We start from the raw sequence: 14,454 nt of genomic DNA on the forward strand, positions 1-14,454 counted from the left end.
CAGACCGTTGCTGCAATGAAAATAAGCAACCTGAGCCGCCGCCGCCACCACCACCACCACTACCACTACCACTACTACTACTACTACGTGTGTGTGTTCCAAGTTAATCTGCAGCCAGTACATAAATGATGTGGCCTCCACCACCATCTAAGTTGCCCATTCCTGCTGTAGGGGGTGTGGTCTCAATAGCCATGCAGTAAGCAGTGTGCTTAGATTATGCTAATATATACTTTCCCCAACTATATTTAAGTTCCCTATGAAGAGCCAACCTTCAATATTTTTGTATTCCTGTTTATTCCCATGGAAAGTTTCCATCTTTGAAAATTCCTGGAATTTTGCAACCCTAGTCCATCGTTATAAAAGAACATGGAGAGTCAGATATTAGGTTAGCTGAGTAAACAGATAATACCAATCAACACTGTGCGAAAACATCAATACGAGAAATACGGAGGCTAAACTGAATTGTCTGAACACAAATCCATCTGGAACTGGAACATACAATACAGCTTTATTTATAAAGCACTTTAAAGCCTCCAGACCAAGTGCTGTACAGTCAAATAAACAAACAAAACAATCACACAGCACAGCTCACACACCATTAAACAAGTACAAGTAGAAAACAATAGACAATTTAAATGCAATGAAAGCAACAATCTAAAATAAATCAATACGCTAAGGAGACGAGGAACAAAACAATTTAGTTATTAAGCCGTTTTGACCAATTGTCCATATTTACTTTGCAAGAAAACAAAAGGTGAGAAAATGCTTTCCATATGAACCATGAACTGAAGCAACAATGTATCTGTTGAACTGAGAGGACACAGATGTTTTTGTTCTCACAGGTGAAGCAGTACCATTATTCTCTCTTTACAAAAAGGCCTCAGGAAGATAAGAGCAATGCACCCACAGGCAGCTAAATAAAGACTCGAAGATCGCCTTAAATAAGCACCAAACTGCCAGAATGCGGCAATCCTTTAAAGACCCGAGCGGAGGAAATGTGACAGACACCGCAGAACTCAAATCTAAACAACACGTCCAGAGCAGCCATCACAGTTTGATCTATTCACTCCCAAATCCCAAGTTCCTCTGCTCTTGTAGTCAATTCATCAGGATACACTCATAAGTGTCCCAGTCTGACTGAGTCATGGTACTACAGTCTCAAAGACACAAAACACACACCGCCACCTGCACTCTGTAACACACACTCACAAGACAAAGGCTTCTTTTTAGTCAATGAACAAAATGTCCAATCCAAGCTCTCACTCTTCTGGTGTATTACAATGTCCAGAGCTCATAGTAGAGACATTTGAAATGACTGGTTTAATTTGAACGACAGTACAAAACCAATCACAACAGAGAAATCAGTCAATCCTGTCAATGTGTAGGCTTTAAAACAACAAATGATATTTTTGCTTAATAAATGACTCACAATGTATTTATCATCAAGGATGCTGTGTTAATTATCTGTTGATCTATAAATGGACCAATTGTTCTAATAAATACAGATATACACTTATTAGAAACATCCCTTCTGATCCTTTCGCCAAAGTGCAGCAAGTGAGATAATGATGATCACCAAATAAAGCCCCTTAAATTACACATGCATGAAGTTGCATTGTGGAAATGACAGACAGGGCCTCAAAATATCAAGAACCAGCAACCCATACACTGCACCTGTATGATATCGACACATGTCACTAACGGCGCATTCCCACTACAGCGTGGAGCGCGGTTTAAGCGTGCCGTGCCCGGCTGCTGCTCAATTAATCGTATTTTAAATCGCAATTACGATTATGGCTTGCAACGATTACGAAAACCACGTAATTGAAATAAAACGATTATTTTGTATTATTACTTTTTTATTATTATTACTTTTTTTTTATTGGTTTTTCAGTTGAATTATACTTAAAGTTCAAGGTAATCAACTGTTAAAAACATACTGTTCGCATTTTTTTTTTGGATGTTTTCAAAGTAAATGGATAATCGTTTTTAATAATCTTGATATCAATTATTGACCCAAATAATCGAGATTCTGATTTTTGCCATAATCGAGCAGCCCTATGCCCGGCCCGTTTTTGGTTGCGTTTCCACTAGGCTTAGTTCCGGCTAGCGGGTACTTTTTCACAGTTTTTCTGTCTCTCCAAAATCGAGGTTCTTTCCGGGCCAACAACCGGGCTGAGTATGCTAAACCAGAGAGAGAATCGCTGGCAAGGGGGCTACAACTACAACAAAATGAAAATATTTGATCGTGATTTAATTGTAATACACGTTTCAAAATGATGCCGAAGTAACAACATACTGATACCAGTTAGTAAAAATCATGAATTAATGCTTTGACAAGTCTGCAGACAAACCTTTTAAAATGCGTGTTTTCTGAATGGAGATCGGCTAAGCTAACGCAGTATATGCTCCGACCGTCCACACTCACAACAACGGCCTACAGACATAAATAAACCAGCGACTGTACTCGCCATGACACAGACAGTCTGTGGTTTGTACTTGTTTAACTTTTGTCTAGTTTCTGAACAGATATGAGGAGCCGTGAGCTCTGAGGGCTAACAGCTAACGGCTGATGTTGGTTGTGTTTCGCATTGAAGATGACGTCACGGCTCCGCCGACACTGCGTTACTATAGTTACTGCCCCAGTTCCTAAACTGTAATGGAAACGCAGCATAAAGTGAGCCTGGCCTAACAAGGCCTAACGAGGCCTAGCCATACCTTACTAACTTGCAGTGGAAAAGCGCCATTACTGTCATCAATTGATTATTTAAAATCTATTCAGCGCTGATGTAAGGAATCATTTCACTTTGATTCATGGGAGCATTAGGAGCATCAGTGTATTCATGAGCTGCTGACGAGATTACACGCCCACATACAAACAGACATTGGTCTGCCAGAGAAAGGTCCATCGGTTGGAGTCAATCAATACATATCGGAGTATGATATTCTTGTACTCTTCCCATCCCATGGTAAATGACAAGCTATATAAAGACTGAGAGGAGATTAATACGTGTTACGTTGCTATAACTTCTTCTTATTAAATAACAGTAACGATGAGCTGAACATATTGTACAAGTGTATCTAAACTAGAACTATTATTTAGAAACCAAATCATAACTGGTTATGAGTAGGGATCGACCGATATGGCTTTTTCAAGGCCGATACCGATACCGATTATTAGTAATCAAGGAGACCGATAACCGATATTTGGAACCAATATACATTTGCAGTAAAATCAGAAAATCTTGGTGTCAAAATGTAGAATAACAGAACTTCTTTGAAATGCCTTTTTATGTTTAATGAACTTTTCAACATCTTAAAACTGGTTTCCTCTCTGTGAACCTGAGTAAAGTAAATGAAGTACAAATAAAATAAAAACTACTACAATTGTTCTGAACTTCTGATATTTGAGTCTCACTCATTTAGTAGTCCCAATTCAGCAGCACCAGATTGTGGTGCAGAAACACGGAGTTGCTGCGAGGCTCCACGGGCACCCGTCAGTCCCAGTGCGTCAGTTTCTCCGCTGCGAGACCCTACCCCCCCCCTGTCCCTTTGTAACTGGGAAACTGATAGAATTGGATCATAAGATCGTGGTGTTTTTGCAACTTCAGCATAGGGGATTGGGATGTTTATTGAATTTCGGCTTTCAACTGATTTACCTTCGAAACACATGTATGGCTCTGCCGCTCAGCGCTGCTGCTTGCCTCTGTCTGTGTCTGCGTTCTTCGCACCTGCCTGTAATCTGAGAAGGTCCCGCCTTTCTGGCTGGCTGCAGCCCGGAAAATCTTCAGTGTTGATTGACACTTCAGTAATAGCCTATCAGATAGCGCTGTGGGCGGGACATTGCTCGTGTACAGAGAGTGGTGACTGCAGCTGGAGAAACGGCCGCATCAGAGCCAAAGTCGTATCGGCAATTTGTTTTTTTTTAAAAAGCCGATACCGATATTCTGTCAAATGCGGAATATTGGCCAGGCCGATAATCGGTCGACCCCTAGTTATGAGCAGGACCTGTGAACTCATACTTGTTATTTCTTTTCATTGTAAAAGTTATTTCTTTTTTTGAAGAAAAAAAAGTATTTTTTTACAACATGATGCTGACCTAATCTTTGATTTTCAAGACAAATGTACGCTGGAGGGGGTCGCACCAGAAACGTTTTTAAAGCTTCTTCTTGCCCCTGTTGAACATGACAGAGACTATTTGAGAATTTATTTATTTACATTTTTGTTGTACCTTGAACGTTTTTGTTGTTGTTTTGTTTTGCATCTATTTGTTATAATTATTATTATTAAAAAAATAATAATAATAAGTTTTTACATGCTCAATAAATTGACTAATAAAAAAAAAATGATAGGACATTTTTCCTCAAGGCTTTCTTACTGAGTCAACTCTGCTTGTGTTTCAGTCGGAGATTTAAATGACTCGCTTTCATCCAATTGCAGACTTACTTCGCAGTCATATTCAAAAGGCGAGCTCTCACAAACTTTGGAGGATTCTGAGCTGCTCTCGACGCGAGTAATTCTGGCACCATTACAGAAACCAATCTGTCTTTCAAGTGGTTTTAATCCTTTTTTTAAATTGGAAGGCGTAAAACTTTCATTGTACAAAAGGAGCTAGGATGCATTCAAACGCCAGCAGAAGGAAGTGTCATCTTGGTTTGCGAATGACAGACAACTGTTGACAGAGAATCAGACGCACACTGTTTGGTGTTTGTCTGAATAAAGACCGTTTGGCTGATGACATGTTTTGTTTCTTTGGTCTCGGCTAATGAGCAGCCTGAGGTGACATTTATTAAAAAGAAAGAAACAAATCAGGCAGGCCGAGGCTTTATGTGCCATTATTATCAGCTCCACTATTGTTGTTTACCACAAGCCAGGCAACACAGTGTGGGAGGTGTGGAGCACGCAAAGCAATTATCTTTAATTGAGGCAGAGAATCACACCATTAAATGAATTATTTGGGTTTTCTTTTTAAACCACAGTCTTTTTAAATAATTGGCTCAGCTTTTAGAAAATAAAGGCTATTTGACAATGTAGCTCTAACACAGCAGTAACCATCAATGGACAAGAATCAATAGTCATGTTCAAATCAATATGTTGACAGCTTTAAAGGCTTTCTCCAATATAATACAGTGGATTGTTCCATAAACCTGCCTTTGTACAGCTCCATAGAATAAACATTCCTTACAAATCCCAATAAGTGTCTTTTCAGCCCTATTTAATAAACGAGAACCAACACTCTTGTCTGTCTTGGATCTACAAGTCTGTTGTGTATTCAGTATTGTCTTAATATGAATTAACCTGTTAAACCCCATGCCCCTGCCGGATATAGTTTTTTCGGCCTAGTGAACGTGTGTCTCTTCCTTGGAGGTGCATTATCGCCCGGACTCCGCGGCTCCTCCGTGCGGAGAGTCTGCAGCGGTGTGTGTCAGCGACGTGCAGTCAGGGGAGGCACGGATTGGCCATCGGGAGAGTCGGGACTGTTCCGGGTGGCCCGCTGCCTTTGGTGGGCCACTGGCCATCTGTGTGTTCTGGAGAATCACAGAACGGCCAGACGTCAACGACCCGGTTCTCTTAAACGCCCCCCCCCCCCACCGTGGACAATTCACGAGCGTCGAGCTCCCCCCTCCGTCTGGTGGAAAGGTTTTTTTTTGGACGGAAACTATAATAGAAAGACAAATAATCTGAATTCAGTCTGCAGTTTACTTTGACGCGGGGGTGAGCAGTAGAGGTGGGGAGAGGCGGGGCTATTGCGTCATCATTATCAGAAAATGATCGTATAGGGCGTACACACGGAGCCGTTGGACCCCCCAGAGCGTTGCGTATGCCGTTCTATCCACCTTGGGACCCGTTATCATTTCCGCAGTTGTTTACGGTCATATTCGGTCATCCTCGTGTGGCCGAACGGTCTATATGACACTAAACAGTAACGCAAACGACCGTTTTCGTCCGCGTGGGGCCGGGGCATGAGTATTTGTTCTTCATGCTAGGTAAATAAATACAGCTGATCATTTGATGGCTGATGTGTTGTTCTCCAATCAAAGACTTAAGCCTACTACATTCCCAGATTACTATAACAGAGGGGTCTAACAGCACTTTGAAACATTACAGGGGTCGACTGTGTGGAGGAAGGCCTCTGATGGAAATCAAGCAATCACTGTATATCTGTGTGGCCCTATACATGAACTCCCCGAGGGATACATGAAACATGACTCATATCCTTTGTATTGTATTTTCCTGGAAATCCCTAGCTAGAGGAACATGATATATTCACATGAAAGCAAAACTGTTTCAAAGAAATGCCCGGCACCTGGTCTAATAAACCTGTTAAATCACAGTGAGGATGAAACAGCGTCGAGTCTTTGGGGACACTCGGGAAAGATGTGATTTCTGAAGGAGCCAGAAAACACGGTGGCTTCAATGGGTGCTCCTGCAGGCTGATGGGGCGTGAAGATGATGAGCAATGGTCCGAAACCCCCCATTATAATGTTTGCATAATGAAGAGACAATTTTCAAAGCTATTACCTTTTGTTGTGAAAGACTGGTTTTAAATATGCATGTCATATCACAATGCCCCAAATGATATCGTTCAGTGATTAAAGAAAGCTTTATTTTTGCTTCAGTGTTTGAGATGACGAAAAGATAGATATTCTTTAATCCATTATCAAAAGAAATAACAAAGACTGTTTCCATGTAGTAAAATCAAAGCCAATTGGCAGCACATTTTGCCCAATTGTTCTGTTATACAGTGGCTTAAAGACACGTTTCAGCAACAATTTGACCAACTTGACCCACCACTGAACAGTTCAACAACATGAGAGAATATAAGTATGCTTTAATGTTTCATATGTTTGAAAAAGATAATTTTTTCATCCTCTAATGCAGGGGGGTCAAACGCAAATACACAGTGGTTAAAATTAAAAAATGGGTACTAGTCGAGGGCCGGACTGGTTCAATGTTTATTGCAAAACGTATTGAAATGAACTTATTGCACATATCAAACCTGGAACTAACAAAGCTTAAATTATTGCCTATAAAAACAACATTAAACATTAAATAATCAGTTGCATTCATTTCTCATGGCTCTATCTGCAGCTTTTCCAGAGTCATTTCTTATGATTACATTTCTCCACAGGACAACAGCAGCTTCAAAAAAACTATTTCCCTCAAAGAGAAAACCAAACATGCCCTGTTGTCATGAGACAAAAAGTGCAGAAGGAAACATCCATGTAAACTCAGTGTGCTGCTCTGTTGCCCCTTTCACACCAACGCGTTTTCAGCTCCGGCTCGGAGCTGGAGCTGAAAAGTACAGTTTTTTCCTGTTCACACCGCAGAGGCGCCGCCTCTTAGCTCCGGAATCCGGTTCACTTCCAGCTCCAAAAAATTGTCGGTCTAGAGGCAAGAGCTTCGGAGCTAAGAGGCGGCGTCGCTTACGTCGAGACAGATTCGTCGTTGAAGTAGATGCTGAAGACCACAAAGAAGTCTTGCATTTCGCATGTGATGTTTGTAAAGTTCCAAGTAAAGTCGTCCGATGCCTTCCATTTAGTTTCGTAAGAGGATAACCAAAGCGAACAGCGCTTCAATACAATCGGCCATTGTTGCTGTTGTCGATGTGAGGGATTTCCGCGCGGTTTGGATTTTATGAAGCAGGCACGTAAACGGTGACGTCATGACGCAGCAGCGGCAGCTCTGGGCGGTGTGAACAGAGCGGGAGCAGAAAAGGGAAACCGGAGCTGAACCAGAAAAGCTCCCGCTCGGAGCTAGAAAGGGAAAAGCGCTGGTGTGAAAGCCGCATGTGATGCTAGTTCAAGCAGATACTTGGCATCTCATCTTGGGTGCAGGTTCATCAATGTTTGGGCTCAGGCTCTGAGCTGAGGAAACCCTCAGGATGGAGTGAAGGTGTGCGTGCAATACACCGGCGGGCCAGATCTAATAGTAATTACAAATTATCCTGCGGGCCGAAATTAAATCCACCAAGGGCCTGATTTGGCCCCCGGGCCTTGAGTTTGACACATGTGCTTTAAAGGAAGATATAAAAAGTGAACCTACAACAACTTTACAATGTTTATATAACTTAACTGGGGTCAACTGGGAATAAGATGGACCAGAAAACGTTGAGATCATAGGTCTAGATGTTGCTCTGAGAACAACTTGTAAGGTTTATAAATATTCTTGAAATGCAATCTGATAACACATGTTGTGTTGGGTGCTGACAGTATGGTCCACTCCACGTGACAATGTGTTGGTCTCATTGCGTCAAGAACATTCACAAAGTTGTTCTACAATGGAGTTGACGTTGCTAACTGATATGAACAGCTGCTGGTGAATCCAGGAACAAATAGGACACTGATGATAAGCTAAAAGGTGCTCTGAAGTAGATAACCAAACACAACAAGGCATTGACAAAGCATTCTCAAAAAGCAATCTGTTAATATTGATCTTTTCCATGTTTCTCCCCATCCTTATAATGATATTAAAACCAACTCATTCCATATCCTATATAGCTCTGGGGAGGTTTTAGTCACGATTCACTTCTGAATGTTTTTATAATTTCAGTATCGACCTTGTAAATCCTGTATACTAAAGATTCCCACCTCTGCTTTCCACTACTTATCCAGAAATAAAAACAAATGTGGTATGCTTCATCCATTATTCATCTTCAGCAAGAAGCTTATCAGAACAGGAAAGGTCATACCAACCAAAAAGAAAAACATTCACTTTGAGGTGAAATCTAAGCAGTTTAGGCAAAACTCTGCCAATCAAAGACCGCTTCCACTGTCACTCGTTCATCTCTTGCACTCTGGTTCTTTACAGAGTCATGATGAAGTGGGACGTAGCGAGAGGTTGTACGAATACATTACCCCTTTGATGAACATGTACAGCGTTGTGGATGCAAAGGCAAACAGTCGGCCCTTTCTGACACACACTGGCTCCGCCTCCTGGTCCCTCCTCCTCCTCTTCTTCTTCTTCATCCTACTCTCCCACTTGCTCACCTTTTCCTCCCTCCTCTTACATGTTGCTCAGTGCTCAGGATGAGGCTTCCGGCCATGTGGGAATTTCTCCTAATAGTTGGTTGAGTCCGGATGTTGGTGAAGACGCTCGTCTATCCGAGGGACTAATTATAACGAGGCAAGCTTTAGGAGACGAAAAGTCAGTCAGCCTTGAGGATTGAAGAAGAATTTATTCCGCTTTCTCTGCCAAAGGAGTTGCTTGTATTTTGCAGAAAGAGCCAGAAACTGGGACTTTTGTTCGATTCGTATCTTACCCAGAAGACGGTGAGTTCATCTTGAATGAAAAAGGGAGAAACTTTTCAGGAGATCTTGATTCCCTGCTGATGACCAGGAGCTTTCTTTGGATACGTAGCTGCTCTGTCACATGGACATTGACACTAAACAGCTGTTGCCTTTACCATCTCGTCTCAGAAAGAAAACTGGACCGTTATATTGCAGTACTGAAAAAACATGTTTGCATCAAAGCACCTCGTACTTAGCAACTGAAGAGGATGAGAGACGGTGTGATGACCTACCTGTATTTGACAAGTGTGTTTTTCACCTCGTTGGAGAGAGGAGCACAGAGGAAAAAAAGTCAGCGAGAGGAAAGAGGGGAGGGGAAGAGCGAGCCAGCGAGGGAAGGTGTGAAGCCAACACTGTGAAGCAGAGGGATAGAGAAGACCAACAGAAAGACACGAGAAACTCTCCCAGACAGAAAACGGAGTAAAAAGGAAAAAACAGCGTTTCAAAGAACTGACCAAACGTCCATTTAACGCCGGAGCATCGTGTTTTGTCAGAGCCGTACAGGGTGAGTATATATTCTGTTTGATGTGGCTTTTATGGCAGGAAATTAAACAGCGAGGAGCAGCTGTCAACTCAATATTCAATATAATCATATTATAAATTCAAACATTGTTAAATCTTCATAACTGATTGAAGCCTGAGTTATTATATTAATAAATCACAAAGTGCTGGGGTTCATCAGATGTCACCAGTGCTTTTAAACTATCGATCTATGGTACGTTTTTAAACAATTTAGATTTAAAACCGTCGATTTTGACACCCATAATGTTGTAAAACGGATTGTTAATCATACATTTGCTTTAATAAGTTGACTGTGAAGGGTTGTTCTGATTTTTCTCAGTAAAAAGTGGGAGGTAGGAGGAGTAGGATGATTTGATTTAAGGTATCATTAATAACCATGGGGATAAAAAGTCACATGATTGGCATCCTAACACTTGTACCAATGTGTTCTTGGAGGTGTAAACACTTCAGGGTTTATCCAAACAAGTTTTAAAACTGATCTAGAGCTGAAACAACAGGGGCTTAGTTGTGTGCAGAAACATTTGCAGGCAACCATTCAAATATTTAATTATGTCAGTTATGTTTCAGGGAACAACTTGTTGACGCTTTTTTGATTTTCTGTAACGGATGATTGTTTCATCATCAACTAATTATCACATTTATTTTATCGGTTAATTGATCAAAACACATCTGAAAACTGAAACAAATATCCATTACTATCCACAATTGAACTGGCGTCATCAAATGTCGTAAAAACAAAAAATATGTATTATTTTGAGACCCCAAAAAAACTGGTTATTCTAAGAATGTGAGACATTGCATTAAAAATGACAAAATCACTCGTTAGTCAAATAGTTGCACTTTTTTTTTTCCTTTCCAATGAATAATTGTAGCAGCTATAGAATAAGTTCAAGGACAACAATAAGGCTCGTGGTTTAAATTGTTTAGAAATTACACAACCCAAAAAAAACATTGTTGAATTGAGAGAAAAAAAAGGCAGAATTATCAATTATTGAAATAATGAGTTATAATTACAGCAGCAGTAACTTTGTTCTCAATCAACAGTTTTAAGTCATGTTGAAATGTACATATTGCCTTTCTCTACTATATGATTGTAAATCGAATAATTTTGGATTGATGGTCACCTGGACGACTTCTTGGAAACTGGGTTGGGCGTTTTTTTTTTTATCATCGAGGCAAATCATTGAGAAGCAAAAAAAGCAGTTTGACGGAATTCAACATTTTTGCAATCCTGAAGTGACCTCCCTTTTGTGAAACTACAAACGGTATTTAAGGATGAAAGTGGGTAGACAGTTCTGTGGGGTGATCTCAGTGTCTCTGATCCACCTGCTGCTTTATTTAGCCTCGCACTTTCCTCCCCTGGCTTCATCATAATCAGCCGGTGGAGGGAAACGAACCACCTGTAATGCTTTGTTTCCTATATTTTCTCCCGGCAGACGGTCCACGAGCAGCCTCATTCCTCTGCTTTGACGCCAGTTTCCTCCGGTCTCGGCGGATAATCAAGTATCCATAACGACACCGGAATATATATAATTTAATGGCATGATTGGGACTATTCATCTCGGTTAGGAAAACGTCCTTGTGTTTGTAAATCTAGTTAGCAGAATCACTGAAGCTCTAATGCGATTTCCCTTTGTCTCATTATGATTGAGGCTCGAAAGGTGCCCATTAGCAGCCTTGGTAAACTACGGCTGCGGGGGAGGAGGATTGATCCTTGTGTTAATGTGTACAGATAGATGACCGCGTAAGGATGTAAATAACCACCTTTTCCCCAAGACATCACACACACACACACACACACACACACACACACACACACACACACACACACACACACACACACACACACACACACACACACACACACACACACACACCTACTACGTACTACACTACACACACACACACACACACACACACACACACACACACACACACACACACACACACACACACACACACACACACACACACACACACACACACACACACAACACACACACAGCATGTGTGCATTACCCCTAGCAACAGCACAATCAACCCCAAACAATGCGAGACGAGACAATAAAATCACTTTCAGGTTGAAAACAAGTATACAAATGTTCTTCTTAGTGGGTTTTAATTCAATCAATATGTCCGCCCTTCGCTGAAATTCCTCTCAAATAAAAGCTTTCTGCACAAAAGCAGCTTCTTCGAGCACCATTGGTGACATTTGTTCCAGTATCAAAAGCACCAAGGTTTAATCCTTGAGAAGTTAACTCGGTCTGGACGTCATGAAGACATCCTTCCTGACACAGCGGATCTCTCTCAGCGTTCAATGTAATAATAGACGGTGTAATCAGAGTCAATCAAAAACCCATGAATGCTGAAAGCACTTGGGATGTTTGGACAAGCAGTCGGGGCCACGTAATCGCCAGCTACGAGTCACAAGACAACAGAAATCAAAATGACCTTCAATTCAAATCAAACAGTATGTTTACATAATTTCCCTGTTAGGCTCCATTTTTCCAAATCACACCGAGTACTGCAGCTCTCAATGGAGCCTTAGTAAATAAAACTCAGCCACTGTGTGACTCAATTGAATATTTCTGAATAGATCATCAGGGCACAATTCATTGAGAAGTCTTTATAGACCTTGAGATTGAAGGTTTTGAATTAATACACACGGAGCGAGGTAATAAAAACGTCAAGGCTCTGTGTCGGAATCACTGCTGCAGCATTGGGAAGAAAGATTGAAATTGAAAGATAAACTGAGGTTACATAAATGGAGATTATATAAACATCAGTGACAGGTTCAGCACCAGAACATCTTAGGTAGAACGTAAGAAAGAAAGGAGTGGGATGTAAAGGCCGCAGCATTATTGTAGTGAAAGAACAAGTACTCAGATCTTTTACTGATATGCAACTAGCAATACTAACAGTGTAGAAATACTGTGTTGCAAGTAAAAAAAAAAACCTGCATTCATAAGTGTCAGCATCAGATTATAGATACAATATTCATTATGCAGAATGGCCCATTTCAGAAGAATCTGTATTATGGTAATAAATTATGATTACTTATGCACTAATGCTGCAGCTGGTATTAGTGGAGTTTATATATATGTATATATACTGCTAAGTAGCTTGGGAATATTCCCCCAGGGGATCATCTTCTCATTTTTACCTATAATACTACACACTATATTTGCTAATCTATCAATAATCAACAGCAGATGCATTGAAAAAAGAAAATATATACAGTATATTGTGAAAATAGAAAATAGTTGATTATTATCATCTTTTCAAATACTGACAAATAATCTCAATTTATGTTAAAGGGGACCTATCATGCAAAATGCACTTTTTGATGTCTTTTATACATAAACATGTGTCCCCGGTGTGTCGGGGAACTCACGCAGCGTCAGAAAATAAAACCCTCTCTCTTTTCCTCCGTACCCAAATCGTCTAAAAACGGGGGTACAACGGAGCTGATCCAGATTTACGTCCGATATGACGTAATATCTGAAATGTGGACCCACGGCCCAATCAGAAACGTTGCTATCAGAAACAATGCCAGACGGTTTAGGACGTAATATGGTCGGTGTTCACATTAACATCGCTAACACTCAGAGCTAACCTGTACTGGAGAGCATGTGTGTGAAGAAGCAGGAAGTAAAAAGGAACTCACCTTGTGGTATAACCGGCAAGAGAGAAAGCCTTTGAGCTCCATACTGTTTCAGAAATAATCCTTGATAATCCACGATATGGCGTTTCATCACGGCAGTATTTAGTTTAGACGGTAGCTGCCGGGTCCCGCATTAGCTCAGCCCCTTATTTTTTTATCAATTTAAAAAAAAAAAAACCTTTATACCCCAAATCAGCACTTTTGAAATAAAAGGATATGAGGCATGGCTAGAATGGGTGATCTGTTTGGTATTTTGAGCAAAACACTTCATAGACATGTTTCTTATATATTTTTATTAGGGCTGTCAAGTTAACGCGTTAATAACGCCACTAATTATTTTAACGTGCGATTAACGCATGTGTTTTTGTCCTCGGCCCGCCCCGTAGTTTCAGAGCCCAAAGGCTTGACGTTGTTGTTGTTGTTGTTGTTGTTGTTAGTTGGATGGTGGGAGATTCTAGCGAGAGATATGGACACAAAAAAAGGAGTTTTAAACAGCAAGCCAAGCACACAGCTGATGCTGACAGCCCCGCTCCTGCCGCTCGCTTGCGGCAGAGCACGGTTGAAAGTTTTCCGGGGAGAAGCCTGGACAACAACAGCGATAGCTAAATGGCTACAGCTTAACATTGTGGAGGAGAGGGGCTGCGTTAGATCATTCGGATCACATCCAACGTGTCGACTGCACATCACAGCGCATTATTTTGACCCACAGTGGGAACTTCAGTCTCATGCTTTGACTGTTATGAAGACAGAGGAGCGGCATTTCGCCGACAACTGTAAACAGGCTTGTCTGTTTGAGCGACTGGCTCAGTGCAGAGAAGTACACAGGGTGTAAGAGAGAGAGAGAGAGAGAGAGAGAGAGAGAGAGAGAGAGAGAGAGAGAGAGAGAGAGACGTAGTAGTAGAGAGAGAGAGAGAGAGAGAGTAGAGAGAGAGAGAGACGAGAGTAGACGAGAGAGAGAGAGAGACGAGAGTAGTAGAG

General features: G+C 41.2%; 1 protein-coding gene across 1 annotated transcript in view; it reads left to right on the forward strand.

Moving 5' to 3' along the window:
• The first annotated feature begins 9,580 nt into the window (after window positions 1-9,580).
• LOC104960050 (muscarinic acetylcholine receptor M5) overlaps window positions 9,581-14,454 on the forward strand; it is a 17,774-nt gene continuing 12,900 nt past the window's right edge. The window contains exon 1 of the mRNA XM_010787999.1: window positions 9,581-9,795. The gene's annotated coding sequence lies outside the window, so the exon portion shown is untranslated. The remainder of the gene's footprint in view (window positions 9,796-14,454) is intronic.

The sequence above is a fragment of the Notothenia coriiceps genome, unplaced genomic scaffold (genome assembly GCF_000735185.1).
Source record: "Notothenia coriiceps isolate Sejong01 unplaced genomic scaffold, NC01 NC01_scaffold00031495, whole genome shotgun sequence".
NCBI lineage: Eukaryota > Metazoa > Chordata > Actinopteri > Perciformes > Nototheniidae > Notothenia > Notothenia coriiceps.